General features: G+C 34.8%; 1 protein-coding gene and 1 non-coding gene across 3 annotated transcripts in view; one reads left to right on the forward strand and one right to left on the reverse strand.

Annotated features, from left to right (window-relative positions):
• The window catches only part of LOC125665844 (5'-AMP-activated protein kinase subunit gamma-1-like), a 167,787-nt gene extending 153,599 nt beyond the window's left edge, over positions 1-14,188 (reverse strand). The window contains exons 1-2 of one of the 2 annotated variants that reach the window (XM_056151053.1): positions 11,653-14,188; positions 1,050-1,138 (exon numbers count right to left, since the gene is read on the reverse strand). The gene's annotated coding sequence lies outside the window, so the exon portion shown is untranslated. Of the gene's footprint in view, positions 1-1,049; positions 1,145-11,652 lie in introns of those variants that run through there. The other variant, XM_056151054.1, reaches the window with a different exon arrangement.
• Trnas-aga (transfer RNA serine (anticodon AGA)) lies at positions 6,813-6,885 on the forward strand. Its single transcript has one exon. It is a non-coding gene; the product is annotated as a tRNA-Ser (tRNA).
• Positions 14,189-14,708: the final 520 nt, after the last annotated feature.

A 14,708-nucleotide genomic window follows, 5' to 3' on the forward strand; every position in this document is an offset into this window, starting at 1 on the left:
ATATTTATGAAGATTCATACATGCATTGTTCACATTACTGCAGTGCATTCATGAAAAAATGGCAATCTTTACAATTTGTAAAAATATCAAATGCAAAAAATTCACTAAATATTATAGTGTAATGAAAATTCCTTTGATTATGTAAATGAGGCAATCAGGGTCAATCAAAGTCTTGTCAATGATTAGCTATTCCTTGTGTGTTGTACATTGTCTCAAACGTTATGGAGACTAGTATATGAGTCAGCAGAATTGAGCGGAGGTATAAATAGAAGGCGCTTCTGCGCATCTAAGTTAGTTTGCTGATAGACGGAGAAGAGAGAAGATCGTATCTCACATCCAGAATTTAGGTAAGGTTTATTGTCTCATATGCGGGACCTCAAATTACTGCGGGTGGACCATTTGAGACATTATTCCTTCAGAAGATAGCCCGGGAGCAAATGCTCAAATAAATAAAGGGTTGAAACTTGTAGTTTGAAACAGCGTCTGAAACAGTGGTTTCAGACCAGAGGCTGAAACACGAGTGATTAAACTAGGCAAGGAATAGTTAGAGGAAAATCATATAATAAATCAATAAGGAAATAATCACAGTGTTTGATTCAAATTGATTTATTATCATTGTTTAGAACTATAGTTTAATGCAATCATTTAGAAACGTAGGAAACGTTTAAGAAAAATTATTATCCGTGGTTTGAACCCACATTACACGTTACAATAGCATATACTACAACATAAGCTGTTAAATATCATGGATTATTTTTTTGACGGTCTTCACCAGCAATGGTGATGTCTCCATAAGTGAAAAATTCCCAAGCGGGATGTTAAACAATACACAACCAACCATTAAACACTACAGTGAATTCAGAAGTAATCCGGCCAAATCTGAGATGTTGGCACGAGATTTCAAATTATCCTCTCATATTTTTCCCAAAAGCAAGGAACAGAACTCATTTAAAAAATAAGACAATAAAGTATTTGAGATAGGTTAATTTACATTGAATTTTTTCTTGATTGCAGAAACTTGTTAATTTTGAACTGAGAATTTTCCTTACCTTCTATCAGCATGCTTCTGTGATATTCTCGTCACTTAATAAAACAACTGCACAATGAAGCCACCAGGACGAGTATTTAGTGCAGTGAACTGTAATTTAAAAATCACAATGAAAAATTTAGAGAAGAATACCTTTTCCCCTTAAACTCTAAACCAAACAAATACAGTTCAACTTTCGCTGTTAGAAACTTTAAACTCGCAGAGACACATGAACGGGTTCATTTTTAGTACCTGATAATTTTGAATATCTTTTTGTCCTTTAGGCAACACTGAACGTAACAAATAACTGTGTAAATATTGACGCTAAGTGACTCTGACCACTACCACATTTACATTTGTTTATCACTATTTCAAAACTGAAAACAGCTCTGTATGCTGCAATCACAATCTCTTCTTTTACTTTGTGTTTTGCTTGATAGATAATTTTGTACATATCATTACACTTTATGTGTGTGACTTCTTTAGCAGTAAATAACAAACATCAGAATAAAGCCTAATAGAACTAGTGATAATATTATGAATTCACTGGCACCCACTACTGCATTGTTGTGATAGTGTAGAGGTATATATACAGCTAGTTCATGTATTTATCCTCCTCTGCCTAATCCATTAAGTACTTACTAATATAAAATCTATGAAAATGAAGTTACCATGTGCCATATAGAAAATGTCGACAGATGGACGACTGACAAAATGATACTATAGGAATCTAAGCATTTAACCTTTAAATCCTATGTAAAGAATTCTCAAGGACTCTCACGTTACTGCATGCTAAGGAAAGTGATATCTTTTGACAATATCAAAAAATTCTAAGGTCCATAACGCTGTAAAAACACACCTGATAAATCTGAAAATCGACAGGGGTCTTCCTTTGCCTAATCCAAGCATTATGCATAAAATTTATAAAAATCTTCCTACGAAAACTTAAGTGATCACATCCCATAAAAAGTCCTGACACAGGAATGGACCGACAGACAGATTACTATAGGGCACCTGCCATACAGAGGGACCCCTATATGATGTGGACATTATGAATGCATCATGTGGAGCGTCGAAGAAAATTGTAGGCATTGCAAGTGTCACGTTATTGTCATTAACTAAAATACTTAATTGACAATCAATTTACAACATTTAAACATTTATTATACATCAACTGATTTTTCACAATATAAAAGTAAATTGATATATTTTGCTGAGTCCCTGAAAATCATGAAGTTTGAAGCTTTCATGTTTATTTATAATTGTAGCCCAGGTCTGGCCCTTAAGTAGGTTATCAAAACTAAAAACTTCCTGATGTCATATTAAAACTGACACCAAAATAAATATAAGCCAGGTCTGTGCTCTATATGAAATTTGAGCATTTTATCACTAAAATGTGGTAATTTTATGAAATTTTCTTGTATCTGATGATATTTGCGGCAGAAGATCTTAGGTACACTGTTGCAAGTTTTTTTTTTAACACCCTGATAATGTACACTTAACTTTCATGAAGAAGATGATTTGATGAAGCTTTAGTTAAATTTTGGCCGTTTCACTGGACTGAATTTTACACTTTGTGGGCCTACTTCTTTATCTGCTTACATCAAATTAAATGGATTTCCTTCCAAGTTATCAGCACTCAAAGTTTTATAATTTTCTGAACTGAGGTTAAAATGGCATTATTCTCATGAACTGACACTGAATAGCGATTTTGTCAACTTAAATACTCACATAAGGCTATCATAGTATCTAAGTGTATAGAAAGTTAGAGACAGTAGGAAAAGAGAGATAAAAACTGTCTCTGCGAATCAGAAAATAATATAATCTACCATGTCCATCTTGGGAGTCCTTCAGAGCAGTTTCCACATTTATTGATTTAACTTTTGCAAAAACAGTCTGCATACTTAGCATAATTTTAAATCATTCATTATCTCGGACAATTGTGAATTAAGTACACACTTATCACACTGATTATTAAACATGTGATACAGTCTTATCCGATATTACACCTGTGTTAATTAAAATATAAATACTGATAATAAAGCACATAATTCTATAGTCTACTAATATATTGATACTGTACACTGAGGAAGTCCCTGCCTATCATATATTTAGGTCACCTTCAAGGTTTCACTGACTTACCTCCTCCTGATGTAGTACAGCTGGACACTGTTACTGATAATGACTTTTTTCTTACTACTAACGAAGCAGTAATGTACTACAGTAATCTTGTACTAGCCTAACAGAGAACGTACAATTAAAACAACACCAAAATCCTCCACCCCTGGACTGTTAACACTGAGATCCTCCACCCCTGGATTGTTAACACCGAGACCCTCCACCTCTGGACTGTTGACACCGAGATCCTCCACCTCTAGACTGTTAACACCGAGATCCTCCACCTCTAAACTGTTAACATTGAGATCCTTCACCTCTAGACTGTTAACACCGAGATCCTCCAACTCTAGACAGTTAACATTGAGATCCTCCACCTCTAGACTGTTAACATTGAGATCCTCCACCTCTAGACTGTTAACACCGAGATCCTCCACCTCTAGACTGTTAACACTGAGATCCTCCACCTCTGGACAGTTAACATTGAGATCCTCCACCTCTAGACTGTTAACACTGAGACCCTCCACCTCTGGACTGTTAACACATATAATACTATATTTAATCAAAACTTATCACTTGGGAGATTTCTTTTTTTTTTTCTTTACAAATTTAAGTCAACGATTTCAAGGTGAACAACCCAGGTGAGGTAATCTGATAACTTTGTTTTTTTCAAATTTTGTCAGAAGTTACACTACCTGTGTAACTAGCCTATAACGTTCCTTTCTCTGAAGTGTTAAAACGTGATCCAATTAGATATACATAAAACGGTGATTCTGCAGGGATAGAGAAGTTCATTTCTTTGTAAGTAACCAAGCACTGCCAAAAATTTCCCTGACATCTTTCTCCATTATAAACAAAAAATGAAACCATTTTAAAATACTTACACTCTGTGATCATTTTGATATTGACACAGCACTTCATAGCTAAATCATTTATGAGCCGTACACTTCAATACAAGTTAAATGCATGCAGAGCAAGCAATGATGCAGCAAAATTGTGACGAGTTTGCTATTCATACAGTTGTGGTGAGCAGAAATTTATCCAGTCCATTTCCTATATGCATTAAAAGGGTTGGGTTGTATATTGTTTAACATTCCACTTGAGAATCTTTCACTCACATGGAAAGTCACCATTGCCAGTGAAGGGCTGCAAAATTTAGGCCTATAGTATTATACTCGGCGTTTACTCAAATTACTGCCTTTGAGCTGGGAGGGACACTTGCTGTGACACCGGACTTCAGTTTTTGCGGTTTCATTCAAAGGACCATCCCCATTTAGTCCCCTAGCTCTTACAACATGCAAGGGGTACACTATACTGAGGACCTATTCTAACCCAGATCCCCATGCCGGGGTATTCATCAAAATTCACAAATAAGAGGGCAACAGGCCACATCACTCACCTGTCTGTGACTGAACATTATCTGATCACACAGGGCTGTCACTACAGAACATTATCTGATCAGACAGGGCTGTCACTACAGATTCTGAGAACATTATCTGATCACACAGGGCTGTCACTACAGATTCTGAGAACATTATCTGATCACACAGGGCTGTCACTACAGATTCTGAGAACAGATTCTGAGAACACAGGGCTGTCACTACAGATTCTGAGAACAGATTCTGAGAACACAGGGCTGTCACTACAGATTCTGAGAACAGATTCTGAGAACACAGGGCTGTCACTACAGATTCTGAGAACATTATCTGATCAGACAGATTCTGAGAATATTATCTGATCAGACAGGGCTGTCACTACAGATTCTGAGAACATTATCTGATCAGACAGATTCTGAGAACATTATCTGATCAGACAGGGCTGTCACTACAGATTCTGAGAACATTATCTGATCAGACAGATTCTGAGAATATTATCTGATCAGACAGGGCTGTCACTACAGATTCTGAGAACATTATCTGATCAGACAGATTCTGAGAACATTATCTGATCAGACAGGGCTGTCACTACAGATTCTGAGAACATTATCTGATCAGACAGATTCTGAGAACATTATCTGATCAGACAGGGCTGTCACTACAGATTCTGAGAACATCATCTGATCAGACAGATTCTGGGAACATTATCTGATCAGACAGGGCTGTCACTACAGGTTCTGAGAACATTATCTGATTAGACAGATTCTGAGAACATTATCTGATCACACAGGGCTGTCACTACAGATTCTGAGAACATTATCTGATCAGACAGATTCTGAGAACATTATCTGATCAGACAGATTCTGAGAACATTATCTGATCAGACTGGGCTGTCACTACAGATTCTGAGACAAGGTCTCAATCCTTTTTAAGTATGGGAAATTTAATGAATTTTTTGGTTCAGATTGGGAAGTTTTTAATTAACACAAAATCACTCTCAAGTTTTTGTTTAAATTACGAAGTTTTTTTTTTATTTAAAAAAAAAGACCAAGATAGACTCTCACTCAGTTCCCTTCATTTGTTTATACCTTCATTCAAGGATGCTTTGTGGCAAGTTTGGACAAAATTGGGCTAGTGGTTCTTGAGAAGAAGTCATAGGCAGTGTTCATGCAACCTAAATGTCTGTCCAGATCGACAGACAAATAATCAAGAGGGTCGATAAATTTAAACCATAGTCTGCCTGTTATTGTGCCGGTAATTAAAAACTTCACCTATAATAGACCTCTAGATATGCAGCAAATATTCCATGGGGACACAATATGCTATAGACCGAAGATAATAAGTTATAATGTAGCAAATTCCTAGAAAGGTAAATTTATGATAAAAACATATTTCTCTTACCCTTATGCGCATCATATTATAAAGTTGTTGTCTGTGCTCGATCTATATTTTCTAATCAAAAACTTTCAAGCAAAGACCTGTTGTTCATCAGCTGTAAGCTTTGATCAAATTAGTGAATGGTGTCCTTGACGTACAGCTGACGTAATCAAATGGTGGACATTACAGACATTACAGACAATACACCAATTTCAACTCAAGGTATTCTTAACATTTACACATTTAAAATGTAAGTATATAAGCTTCCCACTTCCTGAAGAGAGCTGATTTCAATATCTTTAAATGTGACTGACAGTATTTGAAAAAAACAACACTTGCTACAAACTTTCTTTTTTTTAAATGACAAAAATGAAAACTGTCATGTTTTTAAATAAATAAAATGAATTAAATTCACTTCATGGAATGTAACCTAATTCTCATGATTTTGCGTAAAAGTAGGAAAAATTGGAATAGATAGGGGTAATTTATTTCAACTTTTGAACATGATGAAAGTCTCTTATTTTCGGAAATTTTTTGTAAATTTGTATTTATCATGTTTATTACACGACCAAACTAAGCTAGGAAATAATCATATGAAACCTGCAATTGTATCCATTTTGTTCTATTAAATGTCCTTAAATATTTCCTAATTGATCAACCATATAATTTGGTACTTCTTCAGGCTAAAGAATGGTATCAATTCTCCTGTACGGCTGTAACACATGACAAATTGAAGCGTTTTTTGTATGAATGTCATGTACCTGGATAGGCTTCCTACATAACCTGACTGAGGAAATACAGAAGGTTTTAGCAGCTTCTGAACAGTGGTCTACTCCAGGTTTTCATAGTGTTTGTTTTTAGCTCACTGGGACAAACGTACAGAGAGCTGTAGCGGTCAGCCGGGTTCGATCACCGGTGGCCAGATAGCTCAGTTGGTAGAGCACCTGACTAGAGATTCAGGGGGCCCGGGTTCGAATCCCGGTCTGGTCCGTTGCATTTTCTCCCTTCCTGTTACAGAGCTATTGTCATGACCTCAGTGTCAGCATCGTCACACTTTATGGAAAAATCTTTAATCTAAATTGGCTATATCTTTTGATCCAAGGGGATAGAGCTTTGAAATTTCACACATAGATTTCTTTCATTTGGCACCAAGGCTCTTGACCTAGTGACCTTTACCTTGGACTTTGACCATCTTATCATAAACTTTAACCTTGACTTTATATCTTTTGAACCAGAGGTGAAAGGATAAGTAGAGTCAGACACTTCCCTGCTCGTCTTTTGACAACTCTTGTTTAAATGCATACTATAAAATTTTACCAACCTTCCTATTGAAGACTTTCACACTTCTTTTATCTGATCTGAATTTTCAGAGATTTTTTTTCTCCAAAACCAACATGGGGACCTTATCTTTATTTGGTTTGCATCATTTCATTCTTGGTTGACATATATCAGGCATAGTTTTACTGCCTTAGACAAACATTTTCAGCTAGTGTATTCTAATTTTCTTAAACTCTCATAATTTCAGCAGGTAAAATCTGCGGAACTGCATGTGAATGATTTTTGCAGTATCCTTGGGAGTACTGTGGATTATTTTTTCAATATCTGTGGGTTGTTTTTGTATAGTTTAACGTCCAGCTCGAGAATTTTCACTTATAGAGATGTCATCATTGCCGGTGAAGGGCTGCAAAATTTAGGCCTATGCTCGGCCATTGAGCAGGGAGGGATCTTTATCATGCCACACCTGCTGTGACACAGGGCCTTGTTTTTTGCTGTCTCATCCGAAGGACTGCCCCCATTTAGTTAACACCTACGAAAAGCAAGGGGTACTCAGAGGACACTAACCCTGATCCCCACGGGAGCAATATCTGCAGGACTGTGGATGATTTTTTTCAGTTACTGTAGGTAATTTTTTTTCTTCTATTGAAAAGTTAAATATATTCAATACTAATCAAGACTTATAATTATCCAACATTTGAGACGTCATATGGGGAAAAAACCTAAGTTTTGAATCAATTTTCCTTGTGACCAATACATTTTTTTCTTACTTCAAAGTCCTTTCTTCAAAAATTGTTGTGTAGTGTTTACTTTGACTTGCCTCAGACATTTCCCACAGGAGCAATGTTCTTAAGGATGTAATCATTTTCAAAATATCCATGGGCTAAATGATAATTATCCATCACGCTGTTCTTTAATGCAATATCAGTGTCTTCTACCACATTGTCTGTCATCCATATTTCCATCAGTTACAAGTTCTTTAACCGGTATAATTACATGAATACAATCAGCTATTGCATAGCACAGCTTATCTAACTCCCACTTAAACTTTCAGTAGTATGCAATCAGTTTCTGAGTTCAAAGTTCAAAACAGACATATATTGTAATAGTGCCACCCCCTGGCAATCTACGAATGGTTACAGAACGTGTCCTATTCAGTTTGTTGTTTGCCATTTGAGAATTTTTCACAAGTGTGAAGAAGTTACCAGCTTAAGAAGTAGGTACAGTTTCTACAGTCATCTGGCCCAAAATATTGATGATTTCACTTGGAGCTCAAATCCAGTAAATGGCATTCAATTAAGGAATAGTTTAGCAAACCCAAAATTCACTCAGTTTGATCAGCAAAATGATTTGTGTCATATATATGACGAGAGCTTGAAGTTGGCATAAAATTGCAAAAATGCCATTTTCAATGAAAATATCCACAAATTCAGGTAGTTTCCTTTTAGAAAACATACAGCGCATGCGTCGAGCAAATTTATATTGAAGCATGTTTTTCATCTCAAAATAATACACAATATATATCATTTTCATTTTGCTCGACAAATGCGCACATCTTTTCCTGAGCAATAATTTGTATGACATTTGACAGTTTTCAGGCTTATTTTGAGAAAAAGGCGGGAAATGTCTTATTCATGATGTCATAATGCTATCCATTTAGGACTATCATTCTGATTTTGTTGACATAGTATACCTGGCATTTATTTTACTTTCTTAAAACGCTGATTAAGGTTAATTCCAGACACATTTTATAGAGAGAAATTTTTTGGGCCTTTTTATGTATACAACCGTACCTTTTTCTTTAGGTGACACAAAATTTGTCCAATGCATTGCATCATGCATGGCACTAAAGAACCATAGCTGCAGTTGTTTTTATTGTGTCACCACCTACTGTGACCTTGGTTTTCAAGGACTCATCTGAAAGGCTCATGACTTCTAATGCCTGCAGACTCTTAGTAAGGGAACAGTCACTACTTATTTTAAACATCTTTTAAAAGTTTGATGCTGCTCCAGAAAAACTGACTTCCGCAGCAAGACTGCAGTATTTTCTTTTGAAATTAAATAAAGGATGAATCAATCATTAGAGTGCAAAAAGGTGGAGGAATTATGATATCCACCATGATAGCTTGTGTAAATCAAATTCCTAAATGTAAGCAAACAACACTAAATCGCTGATCATCTGTTATTCTTGTAAATAACAAGTGTAATTTTCATATTTGACACCTGGCTAAACTATCTAAAAAGTGTGATATACCATAATTCCTTGCACATAGTAGGCAGAGATTAGCACGACAAAAGTCATTCCAAATAAAAATTACATGACTACACTCATCGTGCATCACCAACAGTTCAGATTCGTTGCAGTGCAAATCTCATCGCACCCAATCAAAATAAATGCAGTAGTTATTCATAAATTATTTTTCAAATACATATATATATAATGTCAAAAAATATAAATGTAAGGAACGATTATCTATATAATAAAAATGTAAGGAACGAATATCTATATGATAGTTGTTTTTTTTTTTATGGTACAGTGTAGATATGTCCGCATAATCGGCTTCACTAAAGAGAAAAACTTAATTTAATCCTGAAATCAATACCGCCACGTTTCCAGTGGTGTTGAATTTTTTATGTGACTAATTGATTAATTCTGTATATTATTGGAATACTGCATTTATACATACTAATGTTGAAGGACAAGCAGATGTTAACTATAGGGCTTGCCAAATCACCTTCAATGTGAAGCTTTAATCAAACAACTGTTACAGTAGTTAGGGCTATACAGACCATGGATATTGGCCTGGGTAGCTCAGTGGTTAGAACACCTGACTAGTGATGCAGGGGTCCGGATTCGATTCCCGGTCCAGCCAAAGATTTTCTCCTCTCTCCTATATAATACTATATTTGGTGCTGTTGACCACCCCTGTACTGCAGGTTGTCCTGCCAGGAGCGAAATGAACCTAGGAATTGTGTGTGTCTTCGAGGGTGAAGAGAAGTTACGGAGGGAGGAATGTAGTAGTTAGGGCTATACAGACCGTGGATATCGGCCTGGATAGCTCAGTGGTTAGAGCACCTGACTAGTAATGCAGGAGTCCCAGGTTCGATTTCCGCTCCAGCCAAATATTTTCTCCTCTCTCCTATATATACTACACAGCATACAGTACGTACTAAACCAGAAAATAATTTCATCAAATATTATGTAAATTCTGGGATGAAAATTAATTAATAAATTTAAATTTCAAAAAAATAAATAAATGTTTATTGGGTATATATACATACATACAAACATACATACTTCAATACCAAGGATAACCCATGAAAGCTCGAATGATTATTTCCAATGGGGTCCTGTTAATGACGCACAGATGTTAGCACTACGGGGTCATTCATGTGGGAGGAAACCATAGTACCCAGTGGAAACCCACGTGTCCGAGCAGGTGATCGACATTCCCTCTCATATACAACCACTGCCGATCACAAGGATCAAACTCGGGCTGCAGCGGTGAGAAGCAAGAGCGCTACCTCTGTGCTACCTGGACACCAATTACTTGATAACTGTGAGTGATAACCTCGGTCTATATCATCCTCTGATGAAATCTGGCCTCAACAAAATCTGTGATGTTGTTACAAGATACATGTATTCATAATAATAATATTATATATTTACATTTCCAATGTTTTGGCCTTTAATATATGTTTACAAATTGTACCTATAGCCATTTCCTCATGAATGTGCTGCAATTTTGAATATTTCGCTTTTGAATTTTGATGAATATAGTACGTCAATTTTCACAGCTGGGAATTCCAACAAAAATTAAAGTAGAATTTAAAAATTAAAAATAGATTTTATTTTTGAAAATAAATGAATAAGTCACTTGTTAAGACATTTAAGAAATAAATTTGATTTTTGAAAATATGTGAAAGTTACGAACTGCAAGGCTTCATGCTGGCCTAATTTTCACAAAGTCCTAACACACTTCATTAAGTATACAAGTGTGAGGCATTGCAGTTCATACCCTCATGTATTTTCAAAAATTAAAATTATTTCTTAAATATACATGACAAGGAAAAAATGTGACTAATTCATTTATATGTTTTCACAACCTTGTCAAGTTCACTATACATTAATATGTATTTTTAAAAACTACAACTTCCCTGTAAATTAGTATACTATAGTATATAGACAAAAAATTTTATCAACACACTGTATTTGATATTAATATACACATCTGTAAACATCTATAGAGACATATACATGTAGAAATTTATTTTTCATCAGCTTAACCAATTTATACCCTAGCTGGCTTTGTCAAATGTATCCCAGGTAAATATAGTGTATTAGGTTAATTATCATGGGTAAATTACAACTAGAGTCCACACAAATAAATGAGAAATTGAAAACCATCCCTAATCAGTTTCAATCTTGTGTATATAAATTGTAGTCTAGTTTTATACACAATGACAACACATAATACGTACCGTTAACTGTCTGTTTCAGATTCTGACTGATAAATACAATCCTCGTGCCTTTCTCCTCCCTGAAAGCTTAACAAGCTTACATATAACGATGACTACATAATATGCTGGGATAATTTAGGAAGCTTTTTCTCCCAAATCTGTCAATAATCCATCTTCTCCAATATAAAAACAGAAAGTGTTTCAGTTCTGACCTACAACAGGAAGATTTATCATGCTAGATATTCCTTCCAAAAGATGTTAAAGCTTTCCAGAGATGTTAAAGGAGATAAATTGTTTTTTGTACTAACGCGAAGGACAACTCATGGTAACTAAAGAGATGATAGTTTGATCACGTTTTTGGTTTTTTTATATAATGGATGGAATAACATGTGACTAATCACAGCTCATGCCTTTGTGTGTGATGTAATATTCAGCATCATATTGGCATACAGTGACTTGAATTCATCGATTTCAATCATAACATAATTTTGAGAATCTATATACACATCATTTTGCTACTATTTTCAAAACTTTGCAAATTTCCAGACCTGTTAACATTTATATATTGAAATATACTGAAAGATAGGGAGGTGCTGGTGGAGTATGTAACATTTGTTTACTTTGTAGTTTTGACAAGGACTATGGAAATTGCAAAGTGTTGTGGAATAATTACTTTACTCTTACATTTCTTGAAATATAGAATTGTACGCTTTGATCTAAAGATAAAATGAAACCATATCGAATGAACACAATTGTTTGCTAACATAATTAAATCTGACACATAACGTAACCCCGTAGATTAGACCTTAAATACCAACTCTTGATAATGCAATGTGTAGAAAGGATTGACAATCATTTGGATATGAAGTATACAAAGTACCTGATTACCCCCACAACTCAACCTTCCCCACCCCTTACCCCTACCTCCTTTTCCGTGTGTTGAACTGATGCAGTCCGAATTTTCTGGAATGTTGTCAAACTAATTAAGCAACATTTGATGATGATTGAATGCCACTTGACATCATTGTGTGAAACTGACAAGTACAAGAAACAAAGCCTTCTGTTAGGTCCACAGAGAATTATGTAACGCTAGCAGAGCTCATTTCCTCTGTATCTGTGCAGGCAGTACTTTTTCTTATAATCAGTAATACGATAACAGAGTATAGCGTCATTATTGTCTGTCATTCATACAAATGTTACACGCGATATAGCTTTCTATTAGTTCATTGTGTTAATCATACACAAAATGTATGATTCAATAGTATAAAAAATTATACAAAGTGAATATCATGAATATGTATTACAGTTCTTGCTTACGAGACATTTTGTATGTTTAACATACACAAGAGGCCCACAGGCCTTATCAGTCACCTGGATATTTAAGTTATAAGTATCACTAGACCCACAGGTCTCATCAGTCACCTGGGTATTTAAGTTATAAGTATCAATAGTCCACAGGCCTCATCAGTCTCCTGGATATTTAAGTTATAAGTATCACTAGACCCACAGGTCTTATCAGTCACCTGGATATTTAAGTTATAAGTATCACTAGTCCACAGGCCTCATCAGTCACCTGGGTATTTAAGTTATAAGTATCAATAGTCCACAGGTCTTATCAGTCACCTGGGTATTTAAGTTATAAGTATCACTAGTCCTAAAGAGCTGTGAAATCTAGAAAAGAATTTCCTGTTCTGTATGATAACCTAAGCTAAATTCTAATATTTAGCAACTGTATTATAGAAACTATAAGAAGAATTGGTTTTAGCACACACTAAATTTAACTGTATACCATTTTCCATAGTTTTTTAAAAACAATTTTAAGGGATCATCTTTAAAGAGGAAAACTACAAGTTACAGTACATAAATTAACAGTCACCTATATGTATATGTGCTTCAACCAAGGAACAATGTTGTGAATATATGCTAGTAAATTAAACTCACCAACATACCAAATATCAAAGGCCTATGTCAAAAGATAAAACAGTTGTGGTCAGGACAAAAAAATGCTCTAAAAATTCAATTATTTGACCTTTACATGTGTATAAAAGGTCAAGGTCAAAGGTTATCCAAAAAAAAAAAAAGGTACACAATGGTACAAAAAAATGTGACACACTTTCTTATCATGGTATACCCACATGTATACCAAATATCAAAGGCCTATATGTCAAAAGACAAAATAGTTATGGCCCAGACAAACTTTGTATGAAAAGTGGAAGAATTCACACTGAAACAAATTAGGCCCCCCTTCTGGGAAGGGGAGACATAACAAGATATGTTCTTAAATCTTAAATGCCCCTGAAAGTGCCCCATACAGTTCAATTCAATTTATTGGATCTCATCACCATTATGCAATGGTATACAGAGATATAAAGACAAAAAGCTGTTATATATACATTTAGTAAATAATACATGCGTGTAATAAAGTATTTATCAAGTTAGAAAAAAACGTGTTATTATTAATGTGAAGTATGGACATTTTAGGTAGGGGAGCATACATTTTATTTATTTTCTTAATGAAAGTACAGATCAGTTTTCTAAAAAAAAACAAAAAAACAAAAAAAACCAGTATTTATTGTTACAGACATGATTTGTTTAAAAGTAAAGATATCTTTCATTTTTATTTGTTTAGGTGATAAAAATTTCATTCTTTGTTCTTGTATTGCATCACAGTTGAGTACATAATGAAATTCATTTCCAATCTCATGAATTACAGTATGTACATACTCTATCCTCTCTTGGTATGTTAATCCAACGCCCACTTTCAATGGATAGATGGTGATCGATTGCATGTTCGAAATCTACAAATTGTAATCGCATCATTTTTTGATAATAAATTAAGATAATTTTCAAATTTCAGTTCTTCTTTATAAATCCTGTGGTTTAATGCTTTTGGTGAAATTTGAAGAGTAGTGTGCCAATTTTGTTTGAAATGATCAATTAATGTTAGTTTCACTTTAGCCTTTAACCACCTTGCATTACACGGGGTGTGAACATAATCTATATCCACACTTGCAATACTATGTGCACCTTTTGCATCCACAGTAATAACAATAAATTGTATATAAATATTGAAAGAT

The sequence above is a fragment of the Ostrea edulis genome, chromosome 10 (assembly GCF_947568905.1).
Source record: "Ostrea edulis chromosome 10, xbOstEdul1.1, whole genome shotgun sequence".
Lineage (NCBI taxonomy): Eukaryota > Metazoa > Mollusca > Bivalvia > Ostreida > Ostreidae > Ostrea > Ostrea edulis.